Consider the following 19664-nt stretch of genomic DNA (forward strand, 5'->3'; position numbering starts at 1 on the left):
ATGTATGATATTAATTATTGCTAAATCAGATCCATATTCTCTTTCTAGTGGTAAAAGTTTCAAGATACTAAATTGAGAATTGAGTGTTTCATAAGCCATAAAAAATTTGAATTTGTCATATACGTTAAAATTATCATATAAAAACATGTTTTATAGAGTTTATGAAACATTGGCTTAAATGTAATGTATGAAAGTAATTAATGCTAAATCAGATCCATTTTCTCTTTCTAGTGGTCAAAGTTTCTAGATACTCAATTGAGAATTGAGTGTTTCATAAGCCATAAAATATTTGAATTTGTCATATACGTTAAAATTATCATATAAAAACATGTTATTACAGAGTTTATGAAACATTGGCTTAAATGTAATGTATGATATTAATTAATGCTAAATCAGATCCATATTCTCTTTCTAGTGGTAAAAGTTTCAAGATACTAAATTGAGAATTGAGTGTTTCATAAGCCATAAAAAATTTGAATTTTTCATATACGTTAAAATTATCATATAAAAACATGTTTTATAGAGTTTATGAAACATTGGCTTAAATGTAATGTATGATATTAATTAATGCTAAATCAGATACATATTCTCTTTCTAGTGGTAAAAGTTTCAAGATACTAAATTGAGAATTGAGTGTTTCATAAGCCATAAAAAATTTGAATTTGTCATAAACGTTAAAATTATCAAATAAAAACATGTTTTATAGAGTTTATGAGGTATCAGCTTAAATTAAATACTTGGAAATTAATAATCCTAAATATGAATCATTTAATGAATTCATTGGTCATGGTTTCATGATACTAATTTTTTGTTTCACTAATATTAAGTTGCTACCAATTATGATCAATAACCTTTATACATACATTGCATAAATCCAATATTATTATCAATATCTTCTAGTCTATTTTCAAAATAAGATGTTGATACTTTTCAAAAGTGCTATGAATGTAAATTCCTGTCCCAGCAAGCCTTGGGTGAACTGCTGCACTGCTATCTGAAAAAAATGTTGTCAGTTAAATATGTAAAATCGGTGGAGAATTAATTGAGAATTGATTGTTTTATAAGCAGTTAAAAATATGAATTTATAACAAGAGTCAAAATTATCATTTAAAAGCATGTTTATAGTGTTTATGAAGTATCAGCATCAATGAAATACATGGAAGTTAATAAAGCTAAATAGGAATCAATTACTTAATTCAATGGTGTTAGTTTCATGTCAATTAATTGAGAATTGAGTGTTTCATAAGCCATAAAAAATTTGAATTTGTCATATACGTTAAAATTATCATATAAAAACATGTTTTATAGAGTTTATGAAACATTGGCTTAAATGAAATGTATGAAAGTAATTAATGCTAAATCAGATCCATATTCTCTTTCTAGTGGTCAAAGTTTCAAGATACTCAATTGAGAATTGAGTGTTTCATAAGCCATAAAAAATTTGAATTTGTCATAAACGTTAAAATTATCAAATAAAAACATGTTTTATAGAGTTTATGAAACATTAGCTTAAATGTAATGTATGATATTAATTAATGCTAAATCAGATCCATATTCTCTTTCTAGTGGTAAAAGTTTCAAGATACTAAATTGAGAATTGAGTGTTTCATAAGCCATAAAAAATTTGAATTTGTAATATACGTTAAAATTATCATATAAAAACATGTTTTATAGAGTTTATGAAACAATGTCTTAAATGTAATGTATGAAAGTAATTAATGCTAAATCAGATCCATTTTCTCTTTCTAGTGGTCAAAGTTTCAAGATACTCAATTGAGAATTGAGTGTTTCATAAGCCATAAAAAATTTGAATTTGTCATAAACGTTAAAATTATCAAATAAAAACATGTTTTATAGAGTTTATGAAACATTGGCTTAAATGTAATGTATGATATTAATTAATGCTAAATCAGATCCATATTCTCTTTCTAGTGGTAAAAGTTTCAAGATACTAAATTGAGAATTGAGTGTTTCATAAGCCATAAAAAATTTGAATTTGTCATATACGTTAAAATTATCATATAAAAACATGTTTTATAGAGTTTATGAGGTATCAGCTTAAATTAAATACTTGGAAGTTAATAATCCTAAATATGAATCATTTACTGAATTCATTGGTCATGGTTTCATGATACTAATTTTTTGTTTCACTAATATTAAGTTGCTACCAATTATGTTCAATAACCATTACACATACATTGCATAAATCCAATATTATTATCAATATCTTCTAGTCTATTTTCAAAATAAGATGTTGATACTTTTCCAAAGTGCTATGAATGCAAATTCCTGTCCCAGCAAGCCTTGGGTGAACTGCTGCACTGCTATCTGAAAAAAATGTTGTCAGTTAAATATGTAAAATCGGTGGAGAATTAATTGAGAATTGATTGTTTTATAAGCAGTTAAAAATATGAATTTATAACACGAGTCAAAATTATCATTTAAAAGCATGTTTATAGTGATTATGAGGTATCAGCTTAAATAAAATGAATAAAAGTAATTAATGCTAAATAAGAAACATATTATTTATCTAGTGGTCAAGGTTTCACAATACTAACTTGAGAATTGACTTTTCTATAAAAAGTAGAAAATAGGAATTTATAATTATCATATAAAAGCATGTTTTATAATGTTTATGAAGTATCAGCATCAATCAAATACATGGAACTAATTATGCTAAATCAAAATTATTCACTTAATTTTTTGGTCTTGGTTTCATGATACTAACTTTTTGTGTCACTAATATTAAGTTGCTATCAATTACATTCATTTAACATTACACGTACCGTGCAAAACACCATTATTAATATTAATACCTTCTATTCCATATTAAACATAGGATGTTGAAACTATTCCAAGCGCTAAAAATGTTAATTCATGCTCAGCAAGCCTTGAGTGATCTGTTGCACTGCAATCTGAAAAATATGAAAGTTAATAATGGTAAATAAGCATCAATACTTAATCTAATGGTCAAGGTTACATGACTTTTAGTGACACTACTATTAATTGAATCACAATTATATTCTATACCCATTACTCGTACTTTGCATAAAACCATTATTATTATCAGTATCGTCTAGTCCATTTTCAACGTAGGATGTTGTAACTTTGTCAAGTGTCAGAAACGTTAATTCATGTCTTAGCAATCCTTGAGTGATCTGTTGTACTGCCATCTAAAAAAAAATTGTCGGGTAAATATGTATAATGGTTGGAGGATAAAATGTCACTACTACACACCATAAAGAGATCGAAAGTCTGTTTATGACAACTAGTACGTGAACAACACTGAATAATTCAGAAATGGAAATAATCAAACAAAAACCAACAGACAAACTTCATTCCTATTTCAAAATACTTGAAAACAATTTAAAGTTGAAATTTAAATACAAATATGAATATAAAACTGCAAAAAGATATGAAATAAATATCAGACAGTAAATACAAACGGTTATATCAATAGATAAACAATGTTTAATATCACTAAACCACAATCATGGATGAAAAACATCATATCAATTCGGATTAGAATATTCAACTTATTACATTTTATCTCTGGCCGCCGAATTCAAAAATGTTTAATATTATAATATTTTTAGATACAAATACAATTTCAAAACTGATTAACTGAGCATAATATAATGAAATAAATTTCCAATAATATCGTGTACGTTGTAAATTTATCAGGCAGTTGTATGAATATTATGAGTCTTAACATAGATACATAGTAACTAGTAAGACAAAAGTCAAAAAGTAATAACATTAAACTATATATGTATGTATTATTTAAGTGTTTAGATAGTTGCAGGTAAGCGTTTATTATGCATTAATATTCTCCGGACTGTACAGTCCACTGGTTAACTAATTGAGCTTAAGTAAACGGTCTTATATGTTATATATCTTATACATATAACGATTCATTTTTTGAATACTTAACAATGTAAATAAATCATAATAATTTATTTTTTATGTTCGATGTCCATAAAATTTAAATCTTTATCTCCTATAAATATTACCGAAGTTATATTGTGAAATTCAAAACAAATTACTACCAATCATACTAATATATTGCATATTAATTATACACATATAATTAAAACTAATAAATATTAAATGAAATGTTGTATTCGAGTAGATTTGAGTCTGAAGTGATCTACTGACTGCGTCGTACATTTTAAAAATGATGGTCGTATCTCGTATAAACAACGAAATCGCTTAGGTACATATTAAATTCTTAACGCTAAACGAGGGATATAAACACTATAAACATTAAATTGATGTATTCTCTATATGATTTGATGAAAAACTATTTATAAATAAACTATTTTTTATGCTGTTGGCGTAATTGCTAAACGTTGAAACCTTAACAAACATAAAACGTGTAAAAAAAACAAAGTTCAAAAAGATACTTCGTTAAATCGTTATACGGTGGTATAGGTGTACCATACAGAAATGTATGCGTGTACGAAAAAACAAGCCATTCGATTTTTTAACCTTTATTAACCTTTCAAACTCGTCATAGCATTTATGAGTCAGCACTCAAATTTCGAAAAGATTAAACCAAAACTCAAATTCAAAAAATTCGAAAAATACGTAAAATCTAAGTGCCAAAAATAAATATATAATCGTAACTTCGCAACAAAACGTCCGATTCCTTCGGTTTTGGTAGCGTTCGAATTTTAACAAAAACGTCTAAACGATGCGTAGAAAAAAATCGCTCTAACCACCTAAAAATTAATTGTTTCGTAACGACAAAGTCCAAAAACTGCAAAATCCTAATTTCCGACGCCAAAAATAGGGGTAAAAATGAATTCTACAGTGTCACCACGGGACGCCGATTTTGATCACAGACCTACGAAAAACTGAACTTGTGAACTTCAGAAACGTGGAACAAATATTAAACATTTTTTAAAATATCCATGGGGGGAGGGGCACAAGGAGCCATAGGACACTGCTACCACCGAAGGACTTTATGTAAAACGACTTTAAACAGAAATTTCCGTGAAGTAACTATGTCCCATACATCGAAACCCGGCCGAGTAACACTCGTCTAAAAAATTCAAATTTCGGAATTCCAAGACCCCAATGTGGGGTAAAAACGGCATTTACGGTGTCCACAACAGATAACGCTTTTGATCAGCATCATCCAAAATACCAGAATCTTGAGTTTCAAACACGTCGAACGACCAATAAGGTTTTTCAAAAATATATTTGAGGGAAACAAATATTTATGCAAATATACAGTACTTATAACTTTTTTTTTTTTATTTATTTATTAAAATTAAAATGTTTCAGCATTTTATCATGCTATTACAAGTTTACTAACGTGTTCAATTACAAATAACAAATTACAATTACTAATATTTTTAGTTAGTGATATAGTGATACACATGCTAATGTTAGTTAATATTTATTTATTAGTGGTAATTTAAAATCGATCTTCGTCTTCGCTTGATTGTGATAGAAGGAGATCTTGGGGTAGACGTGGTTTTAAACGCCGATTTTGAGTTTTTTTTTTCCCAGGTTGTAGAACCGTGCGCCATCAGATGTATTGAGATTAGCATGAAAGTTTTTGAATTGTATTTTTATCCAGTCTCGGAGAAGAGGGATTCCCGTGACTTATAACTTTATACATAATAATAGTACTACTCATAGATAATGATGAAACACACTGCGAAATTTAGAATTTTTACGCTATTGCAAAGATGTTTAAAGTATACCTTTTGTAACTTGTACCTACGTATAATAAGTAATATAGTTGTTTTATTTACATAGAATAATTTATGACTTTGACGTTTGCAATTTGTGAATATATTTCGTACAAATTGTACCAAGTCGTAATTTTTCATAATTTTTTTGTTGCTTTTGGTAATTAAAATGTACAAGGTTCAGTATAATCATACCGTTTAGGGCGATGTTAAACATTTATTACTGAAACATATAATTATATATGCAAACTTGCAGTAAGTAAATAAAATAATTATTTAAAAAAGTTTTATATTGTATAACATAACTTTTCTAAAACTTTGAATTTTACAACTCGTTATTTCAACACATGATATAATCTGTTGTTATGATATTCATCTATAGATTTTGAGATTCAAATTGAAATACTAACAATTTTAATATTAGTTGTTTCGTTTCGAAATCTTCGAGGTTCAACGCAGTGACACCTCAAAATCAAATTTCTGTTCTAAAGAATTTTGAATTTCAATTTTAAAATTAAGAAATTGCTAAAACCAAATTTCCTACCAATTTTTTTTTTTAAACTGCACATTTAAATTACCATTTACCGTCTAAATAATTGAGTTGAAAAACTTTTACTAATTGCAAGACGCATCTTGGGATGAATTTGTGTCGGTCTCTGAACATTTTATCTAAAGGCGCCAGTATTAAAGGATTTAGTTTTGGAGTTTTGGATAACGTAATAACTAATAATAAATTGAGTTTTAACACAAAAATTTATGAAAAATTCAGAATTTGGACAGTTACACTGTTACAAAGTCATAAATGAGTAGATAATTTTTCTATAATATGCAATGGTTTGTGAGCAATAATATTGAAAATTTTGAAAGTGCAGTAGCGTTGCCTATACAAAACACCTTCAAATCTGCATGACAATATAATAAAATACATAATGCGCTCAATTTCACTATTTGAGGTGTACTGTAAGATAAAATAATTAATAAAATAAATAGAATATTAGAAAAATCTACCAATATTCTATATTTCAAAAATAATTAAATCGTTTAAAATTTGCCTATATAGACCCCTTCTATTGATAAAAAAAAAGGATCCGACAAACTGGCTATATTAATTAAGCATATGAATACATTATGATCACTAATATTTTTGAAAATATAAACAAAAAAAAAAGATCACAAATGTCCATAAAACTTTACTCATAAGAAATAAATTTTTTTTATAAGTAGGTATTAAAAACCTTTATTTTGATATTTATCAAAATCACAAAAAAAAAAACTAACTCTTTTCTAGTTAAAAGTTGTCTGTCCTGTATTTTTAAGTTTTGAAAATGTTATACATGATTTTTCATACGTACATGTAGTTCATAAGATTAAAATCATAAAATCTAGATATATAAAAAGATAATTATTTGTTACACATTTCAAGTTCAAATTTGATTGAAATCAAATATATAAACAAAGATGACTAATGATTTATAATTGAAAAATATTTATGGGCATATAAAAATTTTAGAATATCTTATTACATTTTATACATTTATTGGCCTTTAAAATGCATTTTATTTCTAATAAAAATGAATTTAACCATAAAATAATAAAAGTGAATTGCATAAAATTATTAAATTTATCGGAATCTTCTAGTCCAATATAAATGTAGGATGTTGAAACTTTTCAAAGTGGTAAAAATGTTAATTCATGTTTCAGCGAGCCTTGAAAGATCTGCTATACTGCAATCTGAAAAAATGTAGTCACTTAAAATGTGAAATTGGTGGAGAACAACATTAGAATACAGAGTTTTATACGCAGTTAAAAATATGAATATAAAAAACGAGTCAAAATTATCATATAAAAACATGTTTTATAGAGTTTATGAGGTATCAGCTTAAATTAAATACTTGGAAGTTAATAATCCTAAATATGATTCATTTACTGAATTCATTGGTCATGGTTTCATGATACTAATTTTTTGTTTCACTAATATTAAGTTGCTACCAATTATGTTCAATAACCATTACACATACATTGCATAAATCCAATATTATTATCAATATCTTCTAGTCTATTTTCAAAATAAGATGTTGATACTTTTCCAAAGTGCTATGAATGCAAATTCCTGTCCCAGCAAGCCTTGGGTGAACTGCTGCACTGCAATCTGAAAAAAATGTTGTCAGTTAAATATGTAAAATCGGTGGAGAATTAATTGAGAATTGATTGTTTTATAAGCAGCTAAAAATATGAATTTATAACACGAGTCAAAATTATCATTTAAAAGCATGTTTATAGTGTTTATGAAGTATCAGCATCAATGAAATACATGGGAGTTAATAAAGCTAAATAGGAATCAATTACTTAATTCAATGGTGTTAGTTTCATGTCAATTAATTGAGAATTGAGTGTTTCATAAACCATAAAAAATTTGAATTTGTAATATACGTTAAAATTATCATATAAAAACATGTTTTATAGAGTTTATGAAACATTGGCTTAAATGTAATGTATGAAAGTAATTAATGCAAAATCAGATCCAGTTTCTCTTTCTAGTGGTCAAAGTTTCAAGATACTCAATTGAGAATTGAGTGTTTCATAAGCCATAAAAAATTTGAATTTGTCATATACGTTAAAATTATCATATAAAAACATGTTATTACAGAGTTTATGAAACATTGGCTTAAATGTAATGTATGAAAGTAATTAATGCTAAATCAGATCCATTTTCTCTTTCTAGTGGTCAAAGATTCAAGATACTCAATTAAGAATTGAGTGTTTCATAAGCCATAAAAAATTTGAATTTGTAATATACGTTAAAATTATCATATAAAAACATGTTTTATAGAGTTTATAAGGTATCAGCTTAAATTAAATACTTGGAAGTTAATAATCCTAAATATGATTCATTTACTGAATTCATTGGTCATGGTTTCATGATACTAGTTTTTTGTTTCACTAATATTAAGTTGCTACCAATTATGTTCAATAACAATTACACATACATTGCATAAATCCAATATTATTATCAATATCTTCTAGTCTATTTTCAAAATAAGATGTTGATACTTTTCCAAAGTGCTATGAATGCAAATTCCTGTCCCAGCAAGCCTTGGGTGAACTGCTGTACTGCTATCTGAAAAAAATGTTGTCAGTTAAATATGTAAAATCGGTGGAGAATTAATTGAGAATTGATTGTTTTATAAGCAGTTAAAAATATGAATTTATAACACGAGTCAAAATTATCATTTAAAAGCATGTTTATAGTGTTTATGAAGTATCAGCATCAATGAAATACATGGAAGTTAATAAAGCTAAATAGGAAACAATTACTTAATTCAATGGTGTTAGTTTCATGTCAATTAATTGAGAATTGAGTGTTTCATAAGCCATAAAAAATTTGAATTTGTCATATACGTTAAAATTATCATATAAAAACATGTATTATAGAGTTTATGAAACATTGGCTTAAATGAAATGTATGAAAGTAATTAATGCTAAATCAGATCCATTTTCTCTTTCTAGTGGTCAAAGTTTCAAGATACTCAATTGAGAATTGAGTGTTTCATAAGCCATAAAATATTTGAATTTGTCGTATACGTTAAAATTATCATATAAAAACATGTTTTATAGAGTTTATGAAACATTGGCTTAAATGTAATGTACGATATTAATTATTGCTAAATCAGATCCATATTCTCTTTCTAGTGGTAAAAGTTTCAAGATACTAAATTGAGAATTGAGTGTTTCATAAGCCATAAGAAATTTGAATTTGTCATATACGTTAAAATTATCATATAAAAACATGTTTTATAGAGTTTATGAGGTATCAGCTTAAATTAAATACTTGGAAGTTAATAATCCTAAATAAGAATCATTTACCTAATCCATTGGTCTTGATTTCATGATACTAACTTTTTGTTTCACTAATATTAAGTTGCTTTCAATTACTTACAGTTATTATTACACGTACCTTGCAAAACACCATTACTATTATTATCAGTATCTTCTAGTTTATTTTCAAAATAAGATGTTGATACTTTTCCAATGTGGTAGGAATGCAAACTCCTGTCTCAGCAAGCCTTGAGGGAACTGCTGCACTGCAATCTGAAAAAAATGTTGTCAGTTAAATATGTAAAATCGGTGGAGAATTAATTGAGAATTGATTGTTTTATAAGCAGTTAAAAATATGAATTTATAACAGGAGTCAAAATTATCATTTAAAAGCATGTTTATAGTGTTTATGAAGTATCAGTACCAATGAAATACATGGAAGATAATAATGCTAAAAAAGAATCATTTACTTAATCCAATTGTCACTACTACACACCATAATAACGAAAATAATTATATAACAACTAGTGTGTTGACAACACTGGATAATTTAGAAATTCAAACAATCAAAACAAAAACTAACAGACAATCTTCATTTTTAATACAAAATAATTGAAAACTACAGTTGAAACTTAAACACAAATACGAATGTAAAACTGTAAAAAGATATGAAATTTAAGCATAAACAGATGATAACAAATAATAATTATGATAAGCCATAAGAGATTGTACAAATTTACAGAAAGTTTTGTACTTTTAAAAAAGAATACACTTGTACAATAACTGAAAAATACCCCTTTTCCATATGAATTTGATGATAATTTTTCAATGATAAATTTAAATCATTTTCTTAATGCATTGGTCGAGGATCAAGACACTGACTTGTGTTAACTTCAGGAGTAAAATATGAACAATTCGTTGATATTATAAATATTCTTTCGTAAATGTACAACAAATTCGGTCAAAAGCCTAATAAATATACCGACCCATTCCGGAGGGCAGTGGAACGGTGAACGGCACACAACCAACTTGATTTTTCCTGTGGCGGGTCAGCCGTCGACCACAGTATGGTGAACCTCCCACCCACTGTTGGTGTTAATATTGACTTAATGATAAATTGTTTTATAAACAGTTGAAAAAGTGAATTTGTAATTTTTGTCAAAATTATCATTTATATATAGTCTAAATAAAAGATTTTTATAGCATAGGTGAAAAGAAGAATAAAAATTACAATCTAAAAGTGTTTACTAATCTTTTATTCATATATATAACAAATATCAAATGATTCACAACTATTAATTTATTATCAATTATATTCAATAACTATTACACATACATACATTGGCTTAAATGAAATGTATGAAAGTAATTAATGCTAAAAAAAAACACTTTCTGTTTCTAGTGGTCAAGGTTTTAAGATACTAAATTGAGAATTGAGTGTTTCATAAGCCATAAAAAATTTGAATTTGTAATATACGTTAAAATTATCATATAAAAATATGTTATATAGAGTTTATGAAACATTGGCTTCAATGTAATGTATGAACGTTACTAATGCTAAATCAGAACCATTTTCTCTATCTACTGGTCAAGGTTACAAGAGATTAACTTGAGAATTGAGTATTTTATAAGCAATTAAAAAAATGAATTTGTGATATACGTCAAATTTATCATATAAAAACATGTTTTACAGTGTTTATGAAGTTTTGGCTTAAATGAAATGTATGAAAGTAATTAATGCTAAATAAGATAAATATTCTCTATCTAGTGGTCAAAGTTTTTAGAGATTAACTTTTGACTTGACTGTACTATAAAAAGTTAAAAATAGGAATTTATAATTCTCATTAAAATTATCATATAAAATCATGTTTTATAGTGTTTATGAAGTATTGGCTTAAATGAAATGTATGAATGTTAAGAATTGTAAATAATAATTATTTATTAAATTTTACGTTCAGGGATTCATGACACTAACTTTTCGTTTTATTGACTATTAATTTTCTATCATTTAATAGAATTCAATAACTATTACGCCTAAATGTAAATATTAATTGTAAATAAGAAACATTTTTTCAATCTAGTGATCAAGGTTTTAAATGATTATCTTGAGAAATAACTGTTGTATAAACAGTTAAAAATGGGAATTTATAATTCTCATAAAAATTATCGTATAAAAGTATGTTTTATAGTGTTTATAAAATATTGGGTTTAATGATATGTATGAAAATTAAGAATGGTAAATAACAAGTATTTACTAAATGTTTTGTTCAGGGTTTCATGACTCTAACTTTTAGTAACATTATTATTAATTTTCTATCAATTATTACAATTCAATAATTATTACGCATACATTGCATAAAGCCATTATCATTATCAGTATCGTCCAGTCCGTTTTCAACGTATGATATTGATTTTTTCTAAAGCGGTAGAAAAGTGAATTCAAGTCTCAGCATGCCTTGAGTTGTCTGCTGTACTGCCATCTGAAAAAAATGTTGTCTCTTAAATATGTAGAATGGTTGAAGAATAACTTGAAAATTCAGTGTTAAAACATGCGAATAATAATTAAGATAGTTTATTGCAATAACAAATGTTTACAATTAGAATTCAACGATAAATATTGAAAAGATCTTTTTAAGGGGAAACAATTAATCAGTTGCTACTGCTCCAGAAATTTTTTAATATTATATTTATAAAACTATGAGTTATTTATTTTTCTATAAATTCGAAAGGTAAATTTATATATTTTCCAAAAACACCGTATATTGTATTTTATATCTTTAAATTGCAGTTAGATCAAATAATCACAAATTTTATGATATAGAAACAATAATTGTATAAATGTTAATTGAATAAAATTCAAGTTTTTCCAAAAGCTATAAATTACTAAAGAAATTCAATTTTTTTTTTAAATAATTCTATTATCTTTAAAAAATTCTAATAATAATATTTGATAAAAAATGAAACCGCTCTACGGTTATTACTCGTCATGGTTATTCATTTGCATATTATAGCACAAGAACAAAATAGTTTTCTTTTTCCACAGTTTTTGTTTTTAGTTTTTCCTGATTATTTTGAAAATTATAGTATAATTATGATTTTATATTTGCTCCCGGACTACAATTATTAGATTTAATTTTTTAACAATAACTATTAAGATAATAGTTAAATTTATTTATATTTAAACATCAATAGATACATATATGTATATTTATTAAGCTCAAAGTTATCAAATTGTTGTAGACAATATCATAATTATATATATTTCTCCTACATCTATTTATGGCTTCTTAAGAACGTCGTTCTAAAAGATTAATATTCTAAATCAATTTTTAATGCCAAACAAAAATCGAGTGAAAATGAAACAATAGTGTACTTGAATTACTTTAGAAATTCTATTGTTGTTTCATTTCGATTAAATGCCTATTAGTAAAAGTTGATTGATTAATTACTAAATGTTTTTTATATAATATCCATTTATATCACGAGTGTAAAAATGTCAACAATATTTGATTCCGCATGTATGAAAATTGCATATACAGAACGCCGTCTCCTGAAATATATTATATTTTATAATTTATGTTGACATGTTTCTGAACTATATGTTTACAAACCACAATCATCTGATCTCAAAATAATAAAATATAACGAAAAATAATACCTCAAATTTTTGAATACGTTATGTTTATTGATATGGCAAATCATTTAATTTGACATAAATTGCATGTCTATAAGGTGACTCTTTTATCATGAACCACTCATTATTTTAAAAAGTATTCATGTTTTTGAAAATATTTTTTTACATAGAATTTAGTTGTTAAAAAATCAACGTTTTTATTAAAAAATTATATGTAAATATTTTTTATCCTTATATTTTTTAAGTTTTTTACTTTTTTGAATGACAACATAGTTTTAATTTCATATTCCAAAGCACAATAATTTTCTGAGTATTTTGATACATAAAATTCGAATTTAGGGTGAATAGTTAATGAGTTATACTTATTTAAAGTTTAGACTAGCGGAGTAGTGGACAAACATTTTGCGGGGTAACCCCGTACCATTCCACTCCGCGCAACAAAAACTTTAAATACGTATGACTCATAAACTACTCGCCCTAAATTCGATTTTTATGTATCAAAATACTCAGAAATTTATACTGTTATGGAATATGAAATTAAAACTATGTTGTCATTCAAAAAAGTAAAAAACTTAAAAAATATAATTTTTTAATAAAAACGTTGTTTTTTAACAATTTGAAACTATGTAAAAAATATTTTCAAAAACATTAATATTTTTTTAAATAAGTGTTGTTTGATAAAAGAATCACCTTGTATACATTTTTTTTTTCGTTAAAATATATCGAAAATTTCGTAATTCATAATTCGTTTCGTCGTGTTTTACCCCGTTTATGCACCAACAGTGTTTTAACGTCTTATATATGTTACCTATTTAGTAGTTACAGATAATTAGACACATTCAATCATAGCTTTCAACTTGACATTTTTTTACATAGGCACAAATAAGCAGCATACAAGCACCAGGTATAACGTATCTAATCTACTGCAAGTTGTAATTATTTTTACTGGAGATCACTGATAATACCTAATATCGTAATAATCACATTATAAACACTTGGCTTTAAACTTTTTATTTTTATGTACAAAAAAATCACTAGAACTCAAGGATCAAAAAATAAAAATAAAATTAATGTTATTTTCAATTCTTTTTATTTATAAATGAAAATTCCATAATACTCTCCGGAATATTTTGACATTATTCTACAAATCAACACGCTTTACAAAATATGATATGATAAATAGATATACAATAATCGCTTTGACGTCATATTGTACCTTTGTACCTATTACGACCTATACATAGGCGTAATTCGTATAAAAATATAATTAGTATTTGATTACATACATATTATATGTAATATTCTCCACATTTGAAGATTGTATCATCAACAGATTAATAAACTTGTACTTAGTGTTTTATATGTTGTTCAATTGAAAAATTATCATTATCTAATGTCGAATCAAACTTGTAGAGTGGTATTAGCACTTCCGCTGATTCTAAAGCAAAAAATTCATGTTAAAAATATCTGAACTAAAATTACCCAATGGACAAAAAAATCTAAGTTTTGTGTAGGTATACTATTAATTTTATTATATTTTATTATTAAATATTTTGATATTTTCTTTTCTTCAAGTTCAACTTTTTATTAACTAAATGAATAATAAAAGATTACATATTATTATATATAAAATGTGTATTATCAGGTGTACGTTGTTAATTAAAAATTAATCAATAAAACATAATAAAATAACCTATTTAACTAATTTGAACTCTTAAAAAATTAAAATTAAAAACAAACGTTAAAAACCTATTTACAAAATTCATCTTATATCTACAATATTGTTCTTATGGCACTTATTATTCAGATATTAAATTATCAATAAATAAATGTATCTATAACAATCAAAACCAAAAAAATCAACTATTCACGCACACAAAAAACACGATATTTGTAAATATTTGTTTTCTTCATAATTAAATTTTATCAAAAAATATTTATATCACCGATAAGATGCAGTCTTAAGTCTATATCAAATTCAGATCAGTGGATAATTTTGAAATTAATTTCACGGAGTACCTACACGATTGAACTTTTAGTATCAGATATTTTGTCTGTTTGATATTTTAATTTGGTCATCATGACCGAATACCTTTCCGCGTTAGCAGTCAAATCCGTATATAAAGGGTGCGTGTAAAACTATGACCCGTCATAACTATAGGTACACAATAATGACTGTTCATTTTTATTTTGCTGTGATTAGACATTTCTCTGCCCCCCCTTGTGGCCTTGTGCCGGTCAACGTTACAGCAATTAGGTATATAATATCGTTATCAATTCGTATACATACCGTGTCCAAAATGCAGGCGCATGTCGGTTTTTTAAAATTACTCGTATACCTACTTTTCGTTTTAATTAAATTCTTATTTTTAAATACAAAGGACGCGCTTTATGGCGTCTGACGAACCTGACCCTTGTGTGACGTGTGGCGGCAACGGTGATAATGATGATGATCTTATTGACGGTGTTAATCCAAGCGCAATCCACTTCCTTGAGAAAATAACGCGAGCGAACAGAAAGACTGTGATGACCTTAAGTGCGAAAACATCATTCCACATGCCTACAACGAATCGCGTACCCACCTGGACAGGTACACCTAACTGCGAATTATGCGAGGACCTATATGTATGTATAATGGGAACGTTGTCGGTTCGCAAAATATATTGTGTATACAATAATCGTTATGGTTTATGAATCGTGCAGCGTTTAAGAAGAAGAAATTGATGATGCGTACACGACGCCTGTGCATAATATATATCTCGACGAAAACGGCCGTGTCGGGAAACTCATTGTTATACGCCGGAGTAACACTAATTACACGTCTTGTCCAGCACCGTAAGTCTTGTACACTTCCGACCTTGACGGCTTTTTGTTGTCGGAAAAAGGGACATTCTTATATTATATATACTTTTTTCGTACTCCGCGATTGTACTAATAGATTATCTCGTGTCATAGTAACACATATCACAATAATATATAATATTATATATTACGCGTGTACCGCCAGTGATGAGTTTTTCCCGTGTATCTACATTCAACGTCTATTAATTAAATATATTACTATATTAGTCATTAGGTTATTATATACCTCCGAGGACAATAGAGTATCATAAATAATAATATGTGTGTGTAATTATTATTACATTACTATCATAATCTTTGGACTATGTTTTTCCCAGCCTTCCGGTCCTATTTTGGTTTTTTTTTATTTTTTTTAAATGAATAAAAATACATAATGCAAGGAACATATAGATGAGGTATTTTTATTTAATGGTTCTTTCATCTAAATGCTGAGTTTAAGAATTTTCAAGTGGATATAGGTAAACTTAATGGCCTTATTTTCAAATACTTAGATTTCGTTATTTTAATAAACAATATTCTATGATGATACCAATCTCTCTTTTTCCCAACATTATTCACTGTTTTTTCCTGTAAACTGTTAAATAAATAATTTATTTTTTTAAATGTACCTATATAATGTATAGTTTTTGATTTATTTAATTTTGTATACCAAAAATAACTATAGGTTTGTTATAAAATAGATTACGAGTATAGCAATTAATAAGTTTAATACGGGGGCTATGATTATTTGAAAATAATAATTAATATTAATCAATCGAAATTTCATAGTTTGTAAAAATTACTAAGTTAAATATTACTTACATATACATTATTATAGTTTTGTAAAACCAAGAAACTACTTATTTGAAATATAAAATACGAGACATTTTCCGGTTTAAAACTATTTCTTTCCTTTATTTGTAAATTCGTTTAAAATTTGATTTTTTAATAATAAATCACATTTTTGAAAAATACAAAAATTGCCCTTTCAAAAAACAAATAATTATTTTTCAAAACTTTTCAAGGTTTTTGAGTGACTTTTTAGCCTAAAAAGGTGATCAAATCATTATAAAAATAAACGCCATCAACAAGAATGGTCAGATTCTTGGGGTCAACCAGTAATCAGTATTCAACATTAAAATTAATACAATAACTTTCGCGGGTGGTAAAGGATCTTCTAGTGGCATAAAACATATTATTCATGTATTCTGCAAAAATATCCCGCACAAAATAAGTCATCAGGTCAACTAATAAACATTTTATATTAGCATTTATTTATCTAAAAACGTCTGTACAAGTAGGTAAACCATGAATAAAATATTAAAAGTAGGTATAATATAATATCGCAAATATTCTAAAAATTATCATATACTCGTAGGTATAAACACATAATGTGATTAGGTTAAGAAGTAAGAACATATAGATACTAAGTGATGTTATGTGATAGAACTACCAGGAAATGATGTATTATTGAGCTATTCTCAAAAACCGGTCATCATAACGAAATTTAATAAATCAAACAGTAACAACAGTAATAATACGTATAGGTAATACAATAATAGATAACATAGAATCTCAATCGTTTTTTTAATGTGGTGGTTTAACATAGTTTCCTGAATAAAATAAGATTCTGAAGGGCATTCTTTATACAAACAATTTAACGATAAAGAGTTTTGTTTTATTTGATTTAAAATGTAAAAATGTTATGTTATTGTGTTGTAGCAACTTTTAATTGATTTAATGTGAATTATCATAAAGACAAACAACGGAAAGATTATAAGATTAAATACACATTACATATATATACTACACGTTTACACTAATGATAAATAAAGAACACATTGTCTGTGTTTGTATTTTACACGATAAATCTTACGTTGATAATGGTTGTAAGACGAAAAAAAATTTTTTTTTCATTTTGAATTCAATTAATTATGATTTAATCTGTATTATTTTATAATGAACTGTAGTAATAATATCTTTGCATCAAAAATGGTTTGTTTGATAAATATTGTAGTTCAATGTTATTCATTACAAATTATTTTTTTATAACTAATGACTTATGAGTTTATACATATTGAGTTTGGCTCATTATTTATTGTTCATGTAAATTTTACATTTTGTTTTTTGAAAACCTTTAGTTTATCCCTTTTAGAAAAAACATAAGATTATTAATAACATACTCTTAGTATGTTTTATGAGTTATGGTAGGCAAAAAAATATATTACTGATCTTATGTTTTAATATTGAGGTTTATTTATTTTGAAAAAAAATTAATTATTGTAAGGAATAAATTATGACGGGAAAAGTAGGAAATATAATTTTGTCTTTTAAATATTCAACATGAAAAATTTTGAATGTGTACTTGCGTGAACACGTCACTCCGTTATAGTTTTCACCTTGTAAAATAGAAAAATTAAAAAATATTGCATTTTTTTTGTTACATAAATTTTTTCCCTAGACATTAGATTTAATGCATAAACAATCTTAAATGTATTATGATTTATGATTTATGCATTTATGGTCATAATAAATATAAAATAATATAAGATATTATTACGATAACAGCTAACTAATGTATTTATTGTTTACTGATGATACATGATTCATCGATAATTGTTATAAATGTAATTCAATTAGACTACTAGATTGAGTTAAGTTGAAAAAGCAATGCGAATAATACATTATTATGTCTGTCATCTGAGATACATGATTAAAAATCAAATCGCGAGAATTCGGAAAGTTAGGAACTTAAACGCAGAGATATTATTTTAAAAACATGTAAGTACTTATTTGTATACATTTGTATTATTTACATTATACATGATGCATTATTTTTACATTGTACTTGACAAAATATTACACTATATATATTCTTCTATTATGAACAAACGTGGACTCAACGACAACGAATAGGTTTACAGTGTATAATATGTATTATGTATAGATGCCTATGTGTACGAAATACGAATATAATAAGAGTCATCGTCCAACATTGTAAGAATTTGTATTTTTACGTTTATGGACTATTATATACTTATATAGGTTAAGAACAACACTTACAACATTCGAGAGTTTACTAGCAGGTATCTGCATAAAATGAAACGACATTTTGAAGTATCACTGCAATCTTTGCCTGGTGTCTGACGACTCTATCGATCAAAATTCATTACATGTCACAGGCTTAGAAAGAAAGGTAGAAAAGTAAACAATTTTTACTTTATTTATTATAGATATTGTATTAAAATAATACGCACCACGGCACACGATCTTTTTAATATATAGTGATACGTCCCATCAGTGTTTTCTGCTTATCTATTATTATATTATTATATACTATATATTAAAATTTATAAGTTTATTGTAAACGGTATACAGATAAAATAAACAAAATCATGAATCGTTATAGTTTCATGATGATACTTAATGTTAGAAATTCTTATAAATTAACAATTTGCCATGATTATTGATTATAAATTTTATTTAAGTAGGTTTCATATTGATAGTTTGTCAAATAAATAAATAAATAAATAATAATAATAAAAATCTATCAAAAAATAAAACATTAAAAGATATTATGAATTTTATGTCTTGTATATATTTAGTTTTCTTAACTACATGAATCATGACTGTAGTTTAAGTGATTTTTTTGTTTGAAAAGATTTTTC

General features: G+C 26.0%; 1 long non-coding RNA gene across 1 annotated transcript; it reads right to left on the reverse strand.

The window, feature by feature from the left end:
- Positions 1-8762: 8762 nt before the first annotated feature.
- Positions 8763-11920, reverse strand: LOC113559009. Its single transcript, XR_003405801.2, has 3 exons — positions 11872-11920; positions 9661-9794; positions 8763-8823 (listed from the first exon to the last, which is right to left on the reverse strand). It is a non-coding gene; the product is annotated as an uncharacterized LOC113559009 (long non-coding RNA).
- Between the last annotated feature and the right edge of the window lie 7744 nt (positions 11921-19664).

This window comes from Rhopalosiphum maidis, chromosome 3 (genome assembly GCF_003676215.2).
Source record: "Rhopalosiphum maidis isolate BTI-1 chromosome 3, ASM367621v3, whole genome shotgun sequence".
Taxonomy (NCBI): Eukaryota; Metazoa; Arthropoda; class Insecta; order Hemiptera; family Aphididae; genus Rhopalosiphum; species Rhopalosiphum maidis.